Below are 18,525 nucleotides of genomic sequence, written 5' to 3' on the forward strand. Positions count from 1 at the left end.
AATGGCAAAGGAGGTCGGCACTTCCCAGAGGCAACAAGAGAAGCTCCCTGAGGAGCCTGGCATGGGATCCAGAGAGGCAACCCCCGCCTCCCGCTGCGACTCCAGGAAAAGCACGACCTTCGACCCTGCATTCGAGATGAAGCCCGATTTCCCCTTACTGTGACCCGAGAGAAAGGCTGAGTCCCCGCGGCTCCCTTGATGCCACCCCAGAGATGCCCCGAGAAGCCCATCCGACCTCGAGGGGCACCCCGAGGGTCCTAGCCCTATGCGTGCCGTGCCGCGGACCCTGTGCGCTGCAGCGCCTCCTGGGGAATCCCGAGGCAGCTCCCTCCCCTCGCCGCTCCAAAGGAGGCAACACCACCCCAGTGGGCTAACAGGGGAGACGAGCCAGGGCCCCGCCACAACTCAAGAACCCACCACCGCAAGTCGAGAAAACCCACGTGATGCCACGCCCATTGCGTGAGGAGGCACTTTTCCCGTGCAGGGCATGGAGAGCATGCCCCGGCACCTCTCCCGGCTCAGAACGGGGCTTGACTCCGTGCGGGTGGCACCAGGTTTCCCCCGAGATACCCGTACCAACCCGCCAAGAAGGCAGGGCTTCCCGCCACAGCGCGAGAGCGTCCCGTGGGCCCCCCTCCCTGCGAGAAGGGGCACTTTGTATCTGCAACGACTCGAGAGCCATCCTGAGTGCTCTCTGGCCCTGCAAAGCAGGCTGGACTCCGTCTAGGCAGCCCCAAAGGTTCCCCGAGATCCTCGTGTCCCCACGCGAGTGCAACCCCGAGTCTCCCGGCGCGGCTCGACAGCGACCCCGCCTCTCCTACGCCACCTCTTCTCGAGAGGGGGGCCGCCGGCTTTGCCTCCACTCGACTGGAATTCCTACTTTCCTTCGCACCTGAAGAGGAGGCCTGTCCCTTCTCCTGATGCTCCAGAGGAGGCCCCAAGACAGCAGTTCCGGCCCCAAGTCCAAAGATCCCCAAGGAAGACCGCAATGGCACATGGGGCCCCATTGCATCGCAGCGAATCGACGGGAAGCCCAGCTGCCCCTGGCAATGGTAAAGGAGGCCGGCCAGCACTTCCCAGAGGCAACAAGAGAGGCTCCCTGAGGCGCCTGGCATGGGATCCAGAGAGGCAACGCCCGCCTCCCGCTGCGACTCCAGGAAAAGCACGACCTTCGACCCTGCATTCGAGATGAAGCCCGGTTTCCCCGTCCTGTGACCCGAGAGAAAGGCTGAGTCCCCTCGGCTCCCTTGATGCCACTCCAGAGATGCCCCGAGATGCCCATCCCACCTCGAGGGGCACCCCGAGGGCCCTAGCTTAATGCTTGACGGAGACCCGGTGCACCGCAGCGCCTCCTGGGGAATACCGAGGCGGCTCCCTGCCCTCGCCGCTCCAAAGGAGGCAACACCACCCCACTGGGCTAACAGGGGAGACTGGCCAGGGCCCCGCCACAACTCGAGAACCCACCGCCGCAAGTCGAGAAAACCCACGTGATGCCACGCCCATTGCGTGAGGAGGCACTTTTCCCGTGCAGGGCATGGAGAGCATGCCCCGGCACCTCTCCCGTCTCAGAACGGGGCTTGACTCCGTGCGGGTGACACCAGGTGTCCCCCGAGATACCCGTGCCAACCCGCTAAGAAGGCAGTGCTTCCCGCCACAGCGCGAGAGCGTCCCGTGGGCCCCCCTCCCTGCGAGAAGGGGCCCTTTGTATCTGCAGCGACTCGAGAGCCATCCTGAGTGCTCTCTGGCCCTGCAAAGCAGGCTGGACTCCGTCTAGGCGGCCCCAGAGGTGCCCCGAGATCCCCGTGTCCCCACGCGAGTGGAACCCCGCGTCTCCAGGCACAGTTAGACAGCGATCCCACCTCCCCTACGCCACCTCTTCTCGAGAGGGGGGCCGCCGGCTTTGCCTCCACTCGACGGGAATCCCTACTTTCCTTCGCACCTCAAGAGGAGGCCTGTCACTTCTCCTGACGCTCCAGAGGAGGCCCCAAGACACCAGATCCGGCCCCAAGGCCAAAGGTCCCCAAGGAAGCCCGCAATGGCACATGGGGCCACATTCCATTGCAGCGAATCGACGGGAAGCCCAGCTGCCCCTGGCAATGGCAAGGGAGGCCGGCACTTCCCAGAGGCAACAGGAGAAGCTCCCTGAGGAGCCTGGCATGGGATCCAGAGAGGCAACCCCCGCCTCCCGCTGCGACTCCAGGAAAAGCACGACCTTCGACCCTGCATTCGAGATGAAGCCCGGTTTCCCCTTACTGTGACCCGAGAGAAAGGCTGAGTCCCCGCGGCTCCCTTGATGCCACTCCAGAGATGCCCCGAGATGCCCATCCCACCTCGAGGGGCACCCCGAGGGTCCTAGCTCAATGCTTGCCGCGGACCCGGTGCGCTGCAGCGCCTCCTGGGGAAACCCAAGGCGGCTCCCTCCCCTCGCCGCTCCATAGGAGGCACCACGACCCCGCTGGGCTAATAGGGGCGACGGGCCAGGGTCCCCGCCGCAACTCGAGAACCCACCTCCGCAAGTCGAGAAACCCCACGTGATGCCACGCCCACTGCGTGAGGAGGCGCTTTTCCCTTGCAGGGCGTGGAGAGCATGCCCCGGTACCTCTCCCGGCTCAGAACGGGGCTTCACTCCGTGCGGCCGACACCAGGTGTCCCCCGAGATAGCCGTGCCAACCGGTCAAGAAGGCAGGGCTTCCCGCCACAGCGCGAGAGCGTCCTGTGGGCCCCCCTCCGTGCGAGAAGGGGCCCTTTGTATCTGCAGCGACTCGAGAGCCATCTTGAGTGCTCTCTGGCCCTCAAACGAGGCTGGACTCCCTCTAGGCGCCCCCAGAGGTTCCCCGAGATCCCCGTGTCCCCACGAGAGCGGAGCCCCGAGTCTCCAGGCGCGGCTCGACAGCGACCCCGCCTCGCCTACGCCACCTCTTCTCGAGAGGGGGTCGCCGGCTTTGCCTCCACTCGACTGGAACCCCTACTTTCCTTCGCACCTCAAAAGGAGGCCTGTCACTTCTCCTGATGCTCCAGAGGAGGCCCCAAGACAGCAGTTCCGGCCCCAAGTCCAAAGATCCCCAAGGAAGACCGCAATGGCACATGGGGCCCCATTGCATCGCAGCGAATCGACGGGAAGCCCAGCTGCCCCTGGCAATGGTAAAGGAGGCCGGCCGGCACTTCCCAGAGGCAACAAGAGAGGCTCCCTGAGGCGCCTGGCATCGGATCCAGAGAGGCAACCCCCGCCTCCCGCTGCGACTCCAGGAAAAGCACGACCTTCGACCCTGCATTCGAGATGAAGCCCGGTTTCCCCGTCCTGTGACCCGAGAGAAAGGCTGAGTCCCCTCGGCTCCCTTGATGCCACTCCAGAGATGCCCCGAGATGCCCATCCCACCTCGAGGGGCACCCCGAGGGCCCTAGCTCAATGCTTGACGGAGACCCGGTGCACCGCAGCGCCTCCTGGGGAATACCGAGGCGGCTCCCTGCCCTCGCCGCTCCAAAGGAGGCAACACCACCCCACTGGGCTAACAGGGGAGACTGGCCAGGGCCCCGCCACAACTCGAGAACCCACCGCCGCAAGTCGAGAAAACCCACGTGATGCCACGCCCATTGCGTGAGGAGGCACTTTTCCCGTGCAGGGCATGGAGAGCATGCCCCGGCACCTCTCCCGTCTCAGAACGGGGCTTGACTCCGTGCGGGTGACACCAGGTGTCCCCCGAGATACCCGTGCCAACCCGCTAAGAAGGCAGGGCTTCCCGCCACAGCGCGAGAGCGTCCCGTGGGCCCCCCTCCCTGCGAGAAGGGGCCCTTTGTATCTGCAGCGACTCGAGAGCCATCCTGAGTGCTCTCTGGCCCTGCAAAGCAGGCTGGATTTCGTCTAGGCAGCCCCAGAGGTGCCCCGAGATCCCCATGTCCCCACGCGAGTGGAACCCCGCGTCTCCAGGCACAGTTAGACAGCGATCCCACCTCCCCTACGCCACCTCTTCTCGAGAGGGGGGCCGCCGGCTTTGCCTCCACTCGACGGGAATCCCTACTTTCCTTCGCACCTCAAGAGGAGGCCTGTCACTTCTCCTGACGCTCCAGAGGAGGCCCCAAGACACCAGATCCGGCCCCAAGGCCAAAGGTCCCCAAGGAAGCCCGCAATGGCACATGGGGCCACATTCCATTGCAGCGAATCGACGGGAAGCCCAGCTGCCTCTGGCAATGGCAAGAGAGGCGGGCACTTCCCAGAGGCAACAGGAGAAGCTCCCTGAGGAGCCTGGCATGGGATCCAGAGAGGCAACCCCCGCCTCCCGCTGTGACTCCAGGAAAAGCACGACCTTCGACCCTGCATTCCAGATGAAGCCCGGTTTCCCCTTACTGTGACCCGAGAGAAAGGCAGAGTCCCTGCGGCTCCCTTGATGCCACTCCAGAGATGCCCCGAGATGCCCATCCCACCTCGAGGGGCACCCCGAGGGTCCTAGCTCAATGCTTGCCGCGGACCCGGTGCGCTGCAGCGCCTCCTGGGGAAACCCAAGGCGGCTCCCTCCCCTCGCCGCTCCATAGGAGGCACCACGACCCCGCTGGGCTAATAGGGGCAACGGGCCAGGGTCCCCGCCGCAACTCGAGAACCCACCGCCGCAAGTCGAGAAACCCCACGTGATGCCACGCCCACTGCGTGAGGAGGCGCTTTTCCCTTGCAGGGCGTGGAGAGCATGCCCCGGTACCTCTCCCGGCTCAGAACGGGGCTTCACTCCGTGCGGCCGACACCAGGTGTCCCCCGAGATAGCCGTGCCAACCGGTCAAGAAGGCAGGGCTTCCCGCCACAGCGCGAGAGCGTCCTGTGGGCCCCCTCCGTGCGAGAAGGGGCCCTTTGTATCTGCAGCGACTCGAGAGCCATCTTGAGTGCTCTCTGGCCCTCAAAGGAGGCTGGACTCCCTCTAGGCGCCCCCAGAGGTTCCCCGAGATCCCCGTGTCCCCACGAGAGCGGAGCCCCGAGTCTCCAGGCGCGGCTCGACAGCGACCCCGCCTCGCCTACGCCACCTCTTCTCGAGAGGGGGGCCGCCGGCTTTGCCTCCACTCGACTGGAATCCCTACTTTCCTTCGCACCTCAAAAGGAGGCCTGTCACTTCTCCTGACGCTCCAGAGGAGGCCCCAAGACACCAGTTCTGGCCCCAAGAACGAAGGTCCCCAAGGAAAACCGCAATGGCACATGGGGCCCCATTGCATCGCAGCGAATCGACGGGAAGCCCAGCTGCCCCTGGCAATGGCAAAGGAGGTCGGCACTTCCCAGAGGCAACAAGAGAAGCTCCCTGAGGAGCCTGGCATGGGATCCAGAGAGGCAACCCCCGCCTCCCGCTGCGACTCCAGGAAAAGCACGACCTTCGACCCTGCATTCGAGATGAAGCCCGTTTTCCCCTTACTGTGACCCCAGAGAAAGGCTGAGTCCCCGCGGCTCCCTTGATGCCACCCCAGAGATGCCCCGAGAAGCCCATCCGACCTCGAGGGGCACCCCGTGGGTCCTAGCCCTATGCGTGCCTTGCCGCGGACCCTGTGCGCTGCAGCGCCTCCTGGGGAATCCCGAGGCAGCTCCCTCCCCTCGCCGCTCCAAAGGAGGCAACACCACCCCAGTGGGCTAACAGGGGAGACGAGCCAGAGCCCCGCCACAACTCAAGAACCCACCACCGCAAGTCGAGAAAACCCACGTGATGCCACGCCCATTGCGTGAGGAGGCACTTTTCCCGTGCAGGGCATGGAGAGCATGCCCCGGCACCTCTCCCGGCTCAGAACTTGGCTTGACTCCGTGCGGGTGGCACCAGGTTTCCCCCGAGATACCCGTACCAACCCGCCAAGAAGGCAGGGCTTCCCGCCACAGCGCGAGAGCGTCCCGTGGGCCCCCCTCCCTGCGAGAATGGGCACTTTGTATCTGCAACGACTCGAGAGCCATCCTGAGTGCTCTCTGGCCCTGCAAAGCAGGCTGGACTCCGTCTAGGCAGCCCCAAAGGTTCCCCGAGATCCTCGTGTCCCCACGCGAGTGCAACCCCGAGTCTCCCGGCGCGGCTCGACAGCGACCCCGCCTCTCCTACGCCACCTCTTCTCGAGAGGGGGGCCGCCGGCTTTGCCTCCACTCGACTGGAGTTCCTACTTTCCTTCGCACCTGAAGAGGAGGCCTGTCCCTTCTCCTGATGCTCCAGAGGAGGCCCCAAGACAGCAGTTCCGGCCCCAAGTCCAAAGATCCCTAAGGAAGACCGCAATGGCACATGGGGCCCCATTGCATCGCAGCGAATCGACGGGAAGCCCAGCTGCCCCTGGCAATGGTAAAGGAGGCCGGCCGGCACTTCCCAGAGGCAACAAGAGAGGCTCCCTGAGGCGCCTGGCATCGGATCCAGAGAGGCAACCCCCGCCTCCCGCTGCGACTCCAGGAAAAGCACGACCTTCGACCCTGCATTCGAGATGAAGCCCGGTTTCCCCGTGCTGTGACCCGAGAGAAAGGCTGAGTCCCCTCGGCTCCCTTGATGCCACTCCAGAGATGCCCCGAGATGCCCATCCCACCTCGAGGGGCACCCCGAGGGCCCTAGCTCAATGCTTGACGGAGACCCGGTGCACCGCAGCGCCTCCTGGGGAATACCGAGGCGGCTCCCTGCCCTCGCCGCTCCAAAGGAGGCAACACCACCCCACTGGGCTAACAGGGGAGACTGGCCAGGGCCCCGCCACAACTCGAGAACCCACCGCCGCAAGTCGAGAAAACCCACGTGATGCCACGCCCATTGCGTGAGGAGGCACTTTTCCCGTGCAGGGCATGGAGAGCATGCCCCGGCACCTCTCCCGTCTCAGAACGGGGCTTGACTCCGTGCGGGTGACACCAGGTGTCCCCCGAGATACCCGTGCCAACCCGCTAAGAAGGCAGGGCTTCCCGCCACAGCGCGAGAGCGTCCCGTGGGCCCCCCTCCCTGCGAGAAGGGGCCCTTTGTATCTGCAGCGACTCGAGAGCCATCCTGAGTGCTCTCTGGCCCTGCAAAGCAGGCTGGACTCCGTCGAGGCGGCCCCAGAGGTGCCCCGAGATCCCCGTGTCCCCACGCGAGTGGAACCCCGCGTCTCCAGGCACAGTTAGACAGCGATCCCACCTCCCCTACGCCACCTCTTCTCGAGAGGGGGGCCGCCGGCTTTGCCTCCACTCGACGGGAATCCCTACTTTCCTTCGCACCTCAAGAGGAGGCCTGTCACTTCTCCTGACGCTCCAGAGGAGGCCCCAAGACACCAGATCCGGCCCCAAGGCCAAAGGTCCCCAAGGAAGCCCGCAATGGCACATGGGGCCACATTCCATTACAGCGAATCGACGGGAAGCCCAGCTGCCTCTGGCAATGGCAAGGGAGGCCGGCACTTCCCAGAGGCAACAGGAGAAGCTCCCTGAGGAGCCTGGCATGGGATCCAGAGAGGCAACCCCCGCCTCCCGCTGCGACTCCAGGAAAAGCACGACCTTCGACCCTGCATTCGAGATGAAGCCCGGTTTCCCCTTACTGTGACCCGAGAGAAAGGCTGAGTCCCCGCGGCTCCCTTGATGCCACTCCAGAGATGCCCCGAGATGCCCATCCCACCTCGAGGGGCACCCCGAGCGTCCTAGCTCAATGCTTGCCGCGGACCCGGTGCGCTGCAGCGCCTCCTGGGGAAACCCAAGGCGGCTCCCTCCCCTCGCCGCTCCATAGGAGGCACCACGACCCCGCTGGGCTAATAGGGGCGACGGGCCAGGGTCCCCGCCGCAACTCGAGAACCCACCGCCGCAAGTCGGGAAACCCCACGTGACGCCACGCCCACTGCGTGAGGAGGCGCTTTTCCCTTGCAGGGCGTGGAGAGCATGCCCCGGTACCTCTCCCGGCTCAGAACGGGGCTTCACTCCGTGCGGCCGACACCAGGTGTCCCCCGAGATACCCGTGCCAACCGGTCAAGAAGGCAGGGCTTCCCGCCACAGCGCGAGAGCGTCCTGTGGGCCCCCCTCCGTGCGAGAAGGGGCCCTTTGTATCTGCAGCCACTCGAGAGCCATCTTGAGTGCTCTCTGGCCCTCAAAGGAGGCTGGACTCCCTCTAGGCGCCCCCAGAGGTTCCCCGAGATCCCCGTGTCCCCACGAGAGCGGAGCCCCGAGTCTCCAGGCGCGGCTCGACAGCGACCCCGCCTCGCCTACGCCACCTCTTCTCGAGAGGGGGGCCGCCGGCTTTGCCTCCACTCGACTGGAATCCCTACTTTCCTTCGCACCTCAAAAGGAGGCCTGTCACTTCTCCTGACGCTCCAGAGGAGGCCCCAAGACACCAGTTCTGGCCCCAAGAACGAAGGTCCCCAAGGAAAACCGCAATGGCACATGTGGCCCCATTGCATGGCAGCGAATCGACGGGAAGCCCAGCTGCCCCTGGCAATGGCAAAGGAGGACGGCACTTCCCAGAGGCAACAAGAGAAGCTCCCTGAGGAGCCTGGCATGGGATCCAGAGAAGCAACCCCCGCCTCCCGCTGCGACTTCAGGAAAAGCATGACCTTCGACCCTGCATTCGAGATGAAGCCCGATTTCCCCTTACTGTGACCCGAGAGAAAGGCTGAGTGCCCGCAGCTCCCTTGATGCCACCCCAGAGATGCCCCGAGAAGCCCATCCGACCTCGAGGGGCACCCCGAGGGTCCTAGCTCTATGCGTGCCGCGGACCTGTGCGCTGCAGCGCCTCCTGGGGAATCCCGAGGCAGCTCCCTCCCCTCGCCGCTCCAAAGGAGTCAACACCACCCCAGTGGGCTAACAGGGGAGACGAGCCAGGGTCCCGCCACAACTCAAGAACCCACCACCGCAAGTCGAGAAAACCCACGTGATGCCACGCCCATTGCGTGAGGAGGCACTTTTCCCGTGCAGGGCATGGAGAGCATGCCCCGGCACCTCTCCCTGCTCAGAACGGGGCTTGACTCCGTGCGGGGGGCACCAGGTTTCCCCCGAGATACCCGTACCAACCCGCCAAGAAGGCAGGGCTTCCCGCCACAGCGCGAGAGCGTCCCGTGGGCCCCCCTCCCTGCGAGAAGGGGCACTTTGTATCTGCAACGACTCGAGAGCCATCCTGAGTGCTCTCTGGCCCTGCAAAGCAGGCTGGACTCCGTCTAGGCAGCCCTAAAGGTTCCCCGAGATCCTTGTGTCCCCACGCGAGTGCAACCCCGAGTCTCCCGGCGCGGCTCGACAGCGACCCCGCCTCTCCTACGCCACCTCTTCTCGAGAGGGGGGCCGCCGGCTTTGCCTCCACTCGACTGGAATTCCTACTTTCCTTCGCACCTGAAGAGGAGGCCTGTCCCTTCTCCTGATGCTCCAGAGGAGGCCCCAAGACAGCAGTTCCGGCCCCAAGTCCAAAGATCCCCAAGGAAGACCGCAATGGCACATGGGGCCCCATTGCATCGCAGCGAATCGACGGGAAGCCCAGCTGCCCCTGGAAATGGTAAAGGAGGCCGGCCGGCACTTCCCAGAGGCAACAAGAGAGGCTCCCTGAGGCGCCTGGCATCAGATCCTGAGAGGCAACCCCCGCCTCCCGCTGCGACTCCAGGAAAAGCAGGACCTTCGACCCTGCATTCGAGATGAAGCCCGGTTTCCCCGAGCTGTGACCCTAGAGAAAGGCTGAGTCCCCTCGGCTCGCTTGATGCCACTCCAGAGATGCCCCGAGATGCCCATCCCACCTCGAGGGGCACCCCGAGGGCCCTAGCTCAATGCTTGACGGAGACCCGGTGCACCGCAGCGCCTCCTGGGGAATACCGAGGCGGCTCCCTGCCCTCGCCGCTCCAAAGGAGGCAACACCACCCCACTGGGCTAACAGGGGAGACTGGCCAGGGCCCCGCCACAACTCGAGAACCCACCGCCGCAAGTCGGGAAAACCCACGTGATGCCACGCCCATTGCGTGAGGAGGCACTTTTCCCGTGCAGGGCATGGAGAGCATGCCCCGGCACCTCTCCCGTCTCAGAACGGGGCTTGACTCCGTGCGGGTGACACCAGGTGTCCCCCGAGATACCCGTGCCAACCCGCTAAGAAGGCAGGGCTTCCCGCCACAGCGCGAGAGCGTCCCGTGGGCCCCCCTCCCTGCGAGAAGGGGCCCATTGTATCTGCAGCGACTCGAGAGCCATCCTGAGTGCTCTTTGGCCCTGCAAAGCAGGCTGGACTCCGTCTAGGCGGCCCCAGACGTGCCCCGAGATCCCCGTGTCCCCACGCGAGTGGAACCCCGCGTCTCCAGGCACAGTTAGACAGCGATCCCACCTCCCCTACGCCACCTCTTCTCGAGAGGGGGGCCGCCGGCTTTTCCTCCACTCGACGGGAATCCCTACTTTCCTTCGCACCTCAAGAGGAGGCCTGTCACTTCTCCTGACGCTCCAGAGGAGGCCCCAAGACACCAGATCCGGCCCCAAGGCCAAAGGTCCCCAAGGAAGCCCGCAATGGCACTTGGGGCCACATTCCATTGCAGCGAATCGACGGGAAGCCCAGCTGCCCCTGGCAATGGCAAGGGAGGCCGGCACTTCCCAGAGGCAACAGGAGAAGCTCCCTGAGGAGCCTGGCATGGGATCCAGAGAGGCAACCCCCGCCTCCCGCTGCGACTCCCGGAAAAGCACGACCTTCGACCCTGCATTCGAGATGAAGCCCGGTTTCCCCGTGCTGTGACCCGAGAGAAAGGCTGAGTCCCCTCGGCTCGCTTGATGCCACTCCAGAGATGCCCCGAGATGCCCATCCCACCTCGAGGGGCACCCCGAGGGCCCTAGCTCAATGCTTGACGGAGACCCGGTGCACCGCAGCGCCTCCTGGGGAATACCGTGGCGGCTCCCTGCCTTCGCCGCTCCAAAGGAGGCAACACCACCCCACTGGGCTAACAGGGGAGACTGGCCAGGGCCCCGCCACAACTCGAGAACCCACCGCCGCAAGTCGAGAAAACCCACGTGATGCCACGCCCATTGCGTGAGGAGGCACTTTTCCCGTGCAGGGCATGGAGAACATGCCCCAGCACCTCTCCCGGCTCAGAACGGGGCTTCACTCCGTGCGGGGGACACCAGGTGTCCCCCGAGATACCCGTGCCAACCCGCTAAGAAGGCAGGGCTTCCCGCCACAGCGCGAGAGCGTCCCGTGGCCCCCCCTCCCTGCGAGAAGGGGCCCTTTGTATCTGCAGCGACTCCAGAGCCATCCTGAGTGCTCTCTGGCCCTGCAAAGCAGGCTGGACTCCGTCTAGGCGGCCCCAGAGGTTCCCCGAGATCCCCGTGTCCCCACGCGAGTGGAACCCCGCGTCTCCAGGCACAGTTAAACAGCGATCCCACCTCCTCTACGCCACCTCTTCTCGAGAGGGGGGCCGCCGGCTTTGCCTCCACTCGACGGGAATCCCTACTTTCCTTCGCACCTCAAGAGGAGGCCTGTCACTTCTCCTGACGCTCCAGAGGAGGCCCCAAGACACCAGATCCGGCCCCAAGACCAAAGGTCCCCAAGGAAGCCCGCAATGGCACATGGGGCCACATTCCATTGCAGCGAATCGACGGTAAGCCCAGCTGCCCCTGGCAATGGCAAAGGAGGTCGGCACTTCCCAGAGGCAACAAGAGAAGCTCCCTGAGGAGCCTGGCATGGTATCCAGAGAGGCAACCCCCGCCTCCCGCTGCGACTCCAGGAAAAGCACGACCTTCGACCCTGCATTCGAGATGAAGCCCGGTTTCCCCTTACTGTGACCCGAGAGAAAGGCTGAGTCCCCGCGGCTCCCTTGATGCCACTCCAGAGATGCCCCGAGATGCCCATCCCACCTCGAGGGGCACCCCGAGGGTCCTAGCTCAATGCTTGCCGCGGACCCGGTGCGCTGCAGCGCCTCCTGGGGAAACCCAAGGCGGCTCCCTCCCCTCGCCGCTCCATAGGAGGCACCACGACCCCGCTGGGCTAATAGGGGCGACGGGCCAGGGTCCCCGCCGCAACTCGAGAACCCACCACCGCAAGTCGAGAAACCCCACGTGATGCCACGCCCACTGCGTGAGGAGGCGCTTTTCCCTTGCAGGGCGTGGAGAGCATGCCCCGGTACCTCTCCCGGCTCAGAACGGGGCTTCACTCCGTGCGGCCGACACCAGGTGTCCCCCGAGATAGCCGTGCCAACCGGTCAAGAAGGCAGGGCTTCCCGCCACAGCGCGAGAGCGTCCTGTGGGCCCCCCTCCGTGCGAGAAGGGGCCCTTTGTATCTGCAGCGACTCGAGAGCCATCTTGAGTGCTCTCTGGCCCTCAAAGGAGGCTGGACTCCCTCTAGGCGCCCCCAGAGGTTCCCCGAGATCCCCGTGTCCCCACGAGAGCGGAGCCCCGAGTCTCCAGGCGCGGCTCGACAGCGACCCCGCCTCGCCTACGCCACCTCTTCTCGAGAGGGGGGCCGCCGGCTTTGCCCCAACTCGACTGGAATCCCTACTTTCCTTCGCACCTCAAAAGGAGGCCTGTCACTTCTCCTGACGCTCCAGAGGAGGCCCCAAGACACCAGTTCTGGACCCAAGAACGAAGGTCCCCAAGGAAAACCGCAATGGCACATGGGGCCCCATTGCATCGCAGCGAATCGACGGGAAGCCCAGCTGCCCCTGGCAATGGCAAAGGAGGTCGGCACTTCCCAGAGGCAACAAGAGAAGCTCCCTGAGGAGCCTGGCATGGGATCCAGAGAGGCAACCCCCGCCTCCCGCTGCGACTCCAGGAAAAGCACGACCTTCGACCCTGCATTCGAGATGAAGCCCGATTTCCCCTTACTGTGACCCGAAAGAAAGGCTGAGTCCCCGCGGCTCCCTTGATGCCACCCCAGAGATGCCCCGAGAAGCCCATCCGACCTCGAGGGGCACCCCGAGGGTCCTAGCTCTATGCGTGCCGTGCCGCGGACCCTGTGCGCTGCAGCGCCTCCTGGAGAATCCCGAGGCAGCTCCCTCCCCTCGCCGCTCCAAAGGAGGCAACACCACCCCACTGGGCTAACAGGGGAGACTGGCCAGGGCCCCGCCACAACTCGAGAACCCACCGCCGCAAGTCAAGAAAACCCACGTGATGCCACGCCCATTGCGTGAGGAGGCACTTTTCCCATGCAGGGCATGGAGAGCATGCCCCGGCACCTCTCCCGTCTCAGAACGGGGCTTGACTCCGTGCGGGTGACACCAGGTGTCCCCCGAGATACCCGTGCCAAGCCGCTAAGAAGGCAGGGCTTCCCGCCACAGCGCGAGAGCGTCCCGTGGGCCCCCCTCCCTGCGAGAAGGGGCCCTTTGTATCTGCAGCGACTCGAGAGCCATCCTGAGTGCTCTCTGGCCCTGCAAAGCAGGCTGGACTCCGTCTAGGCGGCCCCAGAGGTGCCCCGAGATCCCCGTGTCCCCACGCGAGTGGAACCCCGCGTCTCCAGGCACAGTTAGACAGCGATCCCACCTCCCCTAGGCCACCTCTTCTCGAGAGGGGGGCCGCCGGCTTTGCCTCCACTCGACGAGAATCCCTACTTTCCTTCGCACCTCAAAAGGAGGCCTGTCACTTCTCCTGACGCTCCAGAGGAGGCCCCAAGACACCAGTTCTGGCCCCAAGAACGAAGGTCCCCAAGGAAAACCGCAATGGCACATGGGGCCCCATTGCATCGCAGCGAATCGACGGGAAGCCCAGCTGCCCCTGGCAATGGCAAAGGAGGTCGGCACTTCCCAGAGGCAACAAGAGAAGCTCCCTGAGGAGCCAGGCATGGGATCCAGAGAGGCAACCCCCGCCTCCCGCTGCGACTCCAGGAAAAGCACGACCTTCGACCCTGCATTCGAGATGAAGCCCGATTTCCCCTTACTGTGACCCGAGAGAAAGGCTGAGTCCCCGCGGCTCCCTTGATGCCACCCCAGAGATACCCCGAGAAGCCCATCCGACCTCGAGGGGCACCCCGAGGGTCCTAGCTCTATGCGTGCCGTGCCGCGGACCCTGTGCCCTGCAGCGCCTCCTGGGGAATCCCGAGGCAGCTCCCTCCCCTCGCCGCTCCAAAGGAGGCAACACCACCCCAGTGGGCTAACAGGGGTGACGAGCCAGGGCCCCGCCACAACTCAAGAACGCACCACCGCAAGTCGAGAAAACCCACGTGATGCCACGCCCATTGCGTGAGGAGGCACTTTTCCCGTGCAGGGCATGGAGAGCATGCCCCGGCACCTCTCCCGGCTCAGAACGGGGCTTGACTCCGTGCGGGTGGCACCAGGTTTCCCCCGAGATACCCGTACCAACCCGCCAAGAAGGCAGGGCTTCCCGCCACAGCGCGAGAGCGTCCCGTGGGCCCCCCTCCCTGCGAGAAGGGGCACTTTGTATCTGCAACGACTCGAGAGCCATCCTGAGTGCTCTCTGGCCCTGCAAAGCAGGCTGGACTCCGTCTAGGCAGCCCCAAAGGTTCCCCGAGATCCTCGTGTCCCCACGCGAGTGCAACCCCGAGTCTCCCGGCGCGGCTCGACAGCGACCCCGCCTCTCCTACGCCACCTCTTCTCGAGAGGGGGCCGCCGGCTTTGCCTCCACTCGACTGGAATTCCTACTTTCCTTCGCACCTGAAGAGGAGGCCTGTCCCTTCTCCTGATGCTCCAGAGGAGGCCCCAAGACAGCAGTTCCGGCCCCAAGTCCAAAGATCCCCAAGGAAGACCGCAATGGCACATGGGGCCCCATTGCATCGCAGCGAATCGACGGGAAGCCCAGCTGCCCCTGGCAATGGTAAAGGAGGCCGGCCGGCACTTCACAGAGGCAACAAGAGAGGCTCCCTGAGGCGCCTGGCATGGGATCCAGAGAGGCAACCCCCGCCTCCCGCTGCGACTCCAGGAAAAGCACGACCTTCGACCCTGCATTCGAGATGAAGCCCGGTTTCCCCGTGCTGTGACCCGAGAGAAAGGCTGAGTCCCCTCGGCTCCCTTGATGCCACTCCAGAGATGCCCCGAGATGCCCATCCCACCTCGAGGGGCACCCCGAGGGCCCTAGCTCAATGCTTGACGGAGACCCGGTGCACCGCAGCGCCTCCTGGGGAATACCGAGGCGGCTCCCTGCCCTCGCCGCTCCAAAGGAGGCAACACCACCCCACTGGGCTAACAGGGGAGACTGGCCAGGGCCCCGCCACAACTCGAGAACCCACCGCCGCAAGTCGAGAAAACCCACGTGATGCCACGCCCATTGCGTGAGGAGGCACTTTTCCCGTGCAGGACATGGAGAACATGCCCCGGCACCTCTCCCGGCTCAGAACGGGGCTTGACTCCGTGCGGGTGACACCAGGTGTCCCCCGAGATACCCGTGCCAACCCGCTAAGAAGGCAGGGCTTCCCGCCACAGCGCGAGAGCGTCCCGTGCGTCCCCCTCCCTGCGAGAAGGGGCCCTTTGTATCTGCAGCGACTCGAGAGCCATCCTCAGTGCTCTCTGGCCCTGCAAAGCAGGCTGGACTCCGTCTAGGCGGCCCCAGACGTGCCCCGAGATCCCCGTGTCCCCACGCGAGTGGAACCCCGCGTCTCCAGGCACAGTTAGACAGCGATCCCACCTCCCCTACGCCACCTCTTCTCGAGAGGGGGGCCGCCGGCTTTGCCTCCACTCGACGGGAATCCTTACTTTCCTTCGCACCTCAAGAGGAGGCCTGTCACTTCTCCTGACGCTCCAGAGGAGGCCCCAAGACACCAGATCCGGCCCCAAGGCCAAAGGTCCCCAAGGAAGCCCGCAATGGCACATGGGGCCACATTCCATTGCAGCGAATCGACGGGAAGCCCAGCTGCCCCTGGCAATGGCAAGGGAGGCCGGCACTTCCCAGAGGCAACGGGAGAAGCTCCCTGAGGAGCCTGGCATGGGATCCAGAGAGGCAACCCCCGCCTCCCACTGCGACTCCAGGAAAAGCACGACCTTCGACCCTGCATTCGAGATGAAGCCCGATTTCCCCTTACTGTGACCCCAGAGAAAGGCTGAGTCCCCGCGGCTCCCTTGATGCCACCCCAGAGATGCCCCGAGAAGCCCATCCGACCTCGAGGGGCACCCCGAGGGTCCTAGCTCTATGCCTGCTGCGGACCCTGTGCGCTGCAGCGCCTCCTGGGGAATCCCGAGGCAGCTCCCTCCCCTCGCCGCTCCATAGGAGGCACCACGACCCCGCTGGGCTAATAGGGGCGACGGGCCAGGGTCCCCGCCGCAACTCGAGTACCCACCGCCGCAAGTCGAGAAACCCCACGTGATGCCACGCCCACTGCGTGAGGAGGCGCTTTTCCCTTGCAGGGCGTGGAGAGCATGCCCCGGTACCTCTCCCGGCTCAGAACGGGGCTTCACTCCGTGCGGCCAACACCAGGTGTCCCCCGAGATACCCCTGCCAACCGGTCAAGAAGGCAGGGCTTCCCGCCACAGCGCGAGAGCGTCCTGTGGGCCCCCCTCCGTGCGAGAAGGGGCCCTTTGTATCTGCAGCGACTCGAGAGCCATCTTGAGTGCTCTCTGGCCCTCAAAGGAGGCTGGACTCCCTCTAGGCGCCCCCAGAGGTTCCCCGAGATCCCCGTGTCCCCACGAGAGCGGAGCCCCGAGTCTCCAGGCGCGGCTCGACAGCGACCCCGCCTCGCCTACGCCACCTCTTCTCGAGAGGGGGGCCGCCGGCTTTGCCTCCACTCGACTGGAATCCCTACTTTCCTTCGCACCTCAAAAGGAGGCCTGTCACTTCTCCTGACGCTCCAGAGGAGGCCCCAAGACACCAGTTCTGGCCCCAAGAACGAAGGTCCCCAAGGAAAACCGCAATGGCACATGGGGCCCCATTGCATCGCAGCGAATCGACGGGAAGCCCAGCTGCCCCTGGCAATGGCAAAGGAGGTCGGCACTTCCCAGAGGCAACAAGAGAAGCTCCCTGAGGAGCCTGGCATGGGATCCAGAGAGGCAACCCCCGCCTCCCGCTGCGACTCCAGGAAAAGCACGACCTTCGACCCTGCATTCGAGATGAAGCCCGATTTCCCCTTACTGTGACCCGAGAGAAAGGCTGAGTCCCCGCGGCTCCCTTGATGCCACCCCAGAGATGCCCCGAGAAGCCCATCCGACCTCGAGGGGCACCCCGAGGGTCCTAGCTCTATGCGTGCCGCGGACCCTGTGCGCTGCAGCGCCTCCTGGGGAATCCCGAGGCAGCTCCCTCCCCTCGCCGCTCCAAAGGAGGCAACACCACCCCAGTGGGCTAACAGGGGAGACGAGCCAGGGCCCCGCCACAACTCAAGAACCCACCACCGCAAGTCGAGAAAACCCACGTGATGCCACGCCCATTGCGTGAGGAGGCACTTTTCCCATGCAGGGCATGGAGAGCATGCCCCGGCACCTCTCCCGGCCCAGAACGGGGCTTGACTCCGTGCGGGTGGCACCAGGTTTCCCCCGAGATACCCGTACCAACCCGCCAAGAAGGCAGGGCTTCCCGCCACAGCGCGAGAGCGTCCCGTGGGCCCCCCTCCCTGCGAGAAGGGGCACTTTGTATCTGCAACGACTCGAGAGCCATCCTGAGTGCTCTCTGGCCCTGCAAAGCAGGCTGGACTCCGTCTAGGCAGCCCCAAAGGTTCCCCGAGATCCTCGTGTCCCCACGCGAGTGGAACCCCGAGTCTCCCGGCGCGGCTCGACAGCGACCCCGCCTCACCTACGCCACCTCTTCTCGAGAGGGGGGCCGCCGGCTTTGCCTCCACTCGACTGGAATTCCTACTTTCCTTCGCACCTGAAGAGGAGGCCTGTCCCTTCTCCTGATGCTCCAGAGGAGGCCCCAAGACAGCAGTTCCGGCCCCAAGTCCAAAGATCCCCAAGGAAGACCGCAATGGCACATGGGGCCCCATTGCATCGCAGCGAATCGACGGGAAGCCCAGCTGCCCCTGGCAATGGTAAAGGAGGCCGGCCGGCACTTCCCAGAGGCAACAAGAGAGGCTCCCTGAGGCGCCTGGCATGGGATCCAGAGAGGCAACCCCCGCCTCCCGCTGCGACTCCAGGAAAAGCACGACCTTCAACCCTGCATTCGAGATGAAGCCCGGTTTCCCCGTGCAGTGACCCGAGAGAAAGGCTGAGTCCCCTCGGCTCCCTTGATGCCACTCCAGAGATGCCCCGAGATGCCCATCCCACCTCGAGGGGCACCCCGAGGGCCCTAGCTCAATGCTTGACGGAGACCCGGTGCACCGCAGCGCCTCCTGGGGAATACCGAGGCGGCTCCCTGCCCTCGCCGCTCCAAAGGAGGCAACACCACCCCACTGGGCTAACAGGGGAGACTGGCCAGGGCCCCGCCACAACTCGAGAACCCACCGCCGCAAGTCGAGAAAACCCACGTGATGCCACGCCCATTGCGTGAGGAGGCACTTTTCCCGTACAGGGCATGGAGAACATGCCCCGGCACCTCTCCCGGCTCAGAACGGGGCTTGACTCCGTGCGGGTGACACCAGGTGTCCCCCGAGATACCCGTGCCAACCCGCTAAGAAGGCAGGGCTTCCCGCCACAGCGCGAGAGCGTCCCGTGCGTCCCCCTCCCTGCGAGAAGGGGCCCTTTGTATCTGCAGCGACTCGAGAGCCATCCTGAGTGCTCTCTGGCCCTGCAAAGCAGGCTGGACTCCGTCTAGGCGGCCCCAGAGGTGCCCCGAGATACCCGTGT

Source organism: Giraffa tippelskirchi, chromosome 14 (genome assembly GCF_054371585.1).
Source record: "Giraffa tippelskirchi isolate mGirTip1 chromosome 14, T2T-mGirTip1v1.2.pri, whole genome shotgun sequence".
Taxonomy (NCBI): domain Eukaryota; kingdom Metazoa; phylum Chordata; class Mammalia; order Artiodactyla; family Giraffidae; genus Giraffa; species Giraffa tippelskirchi.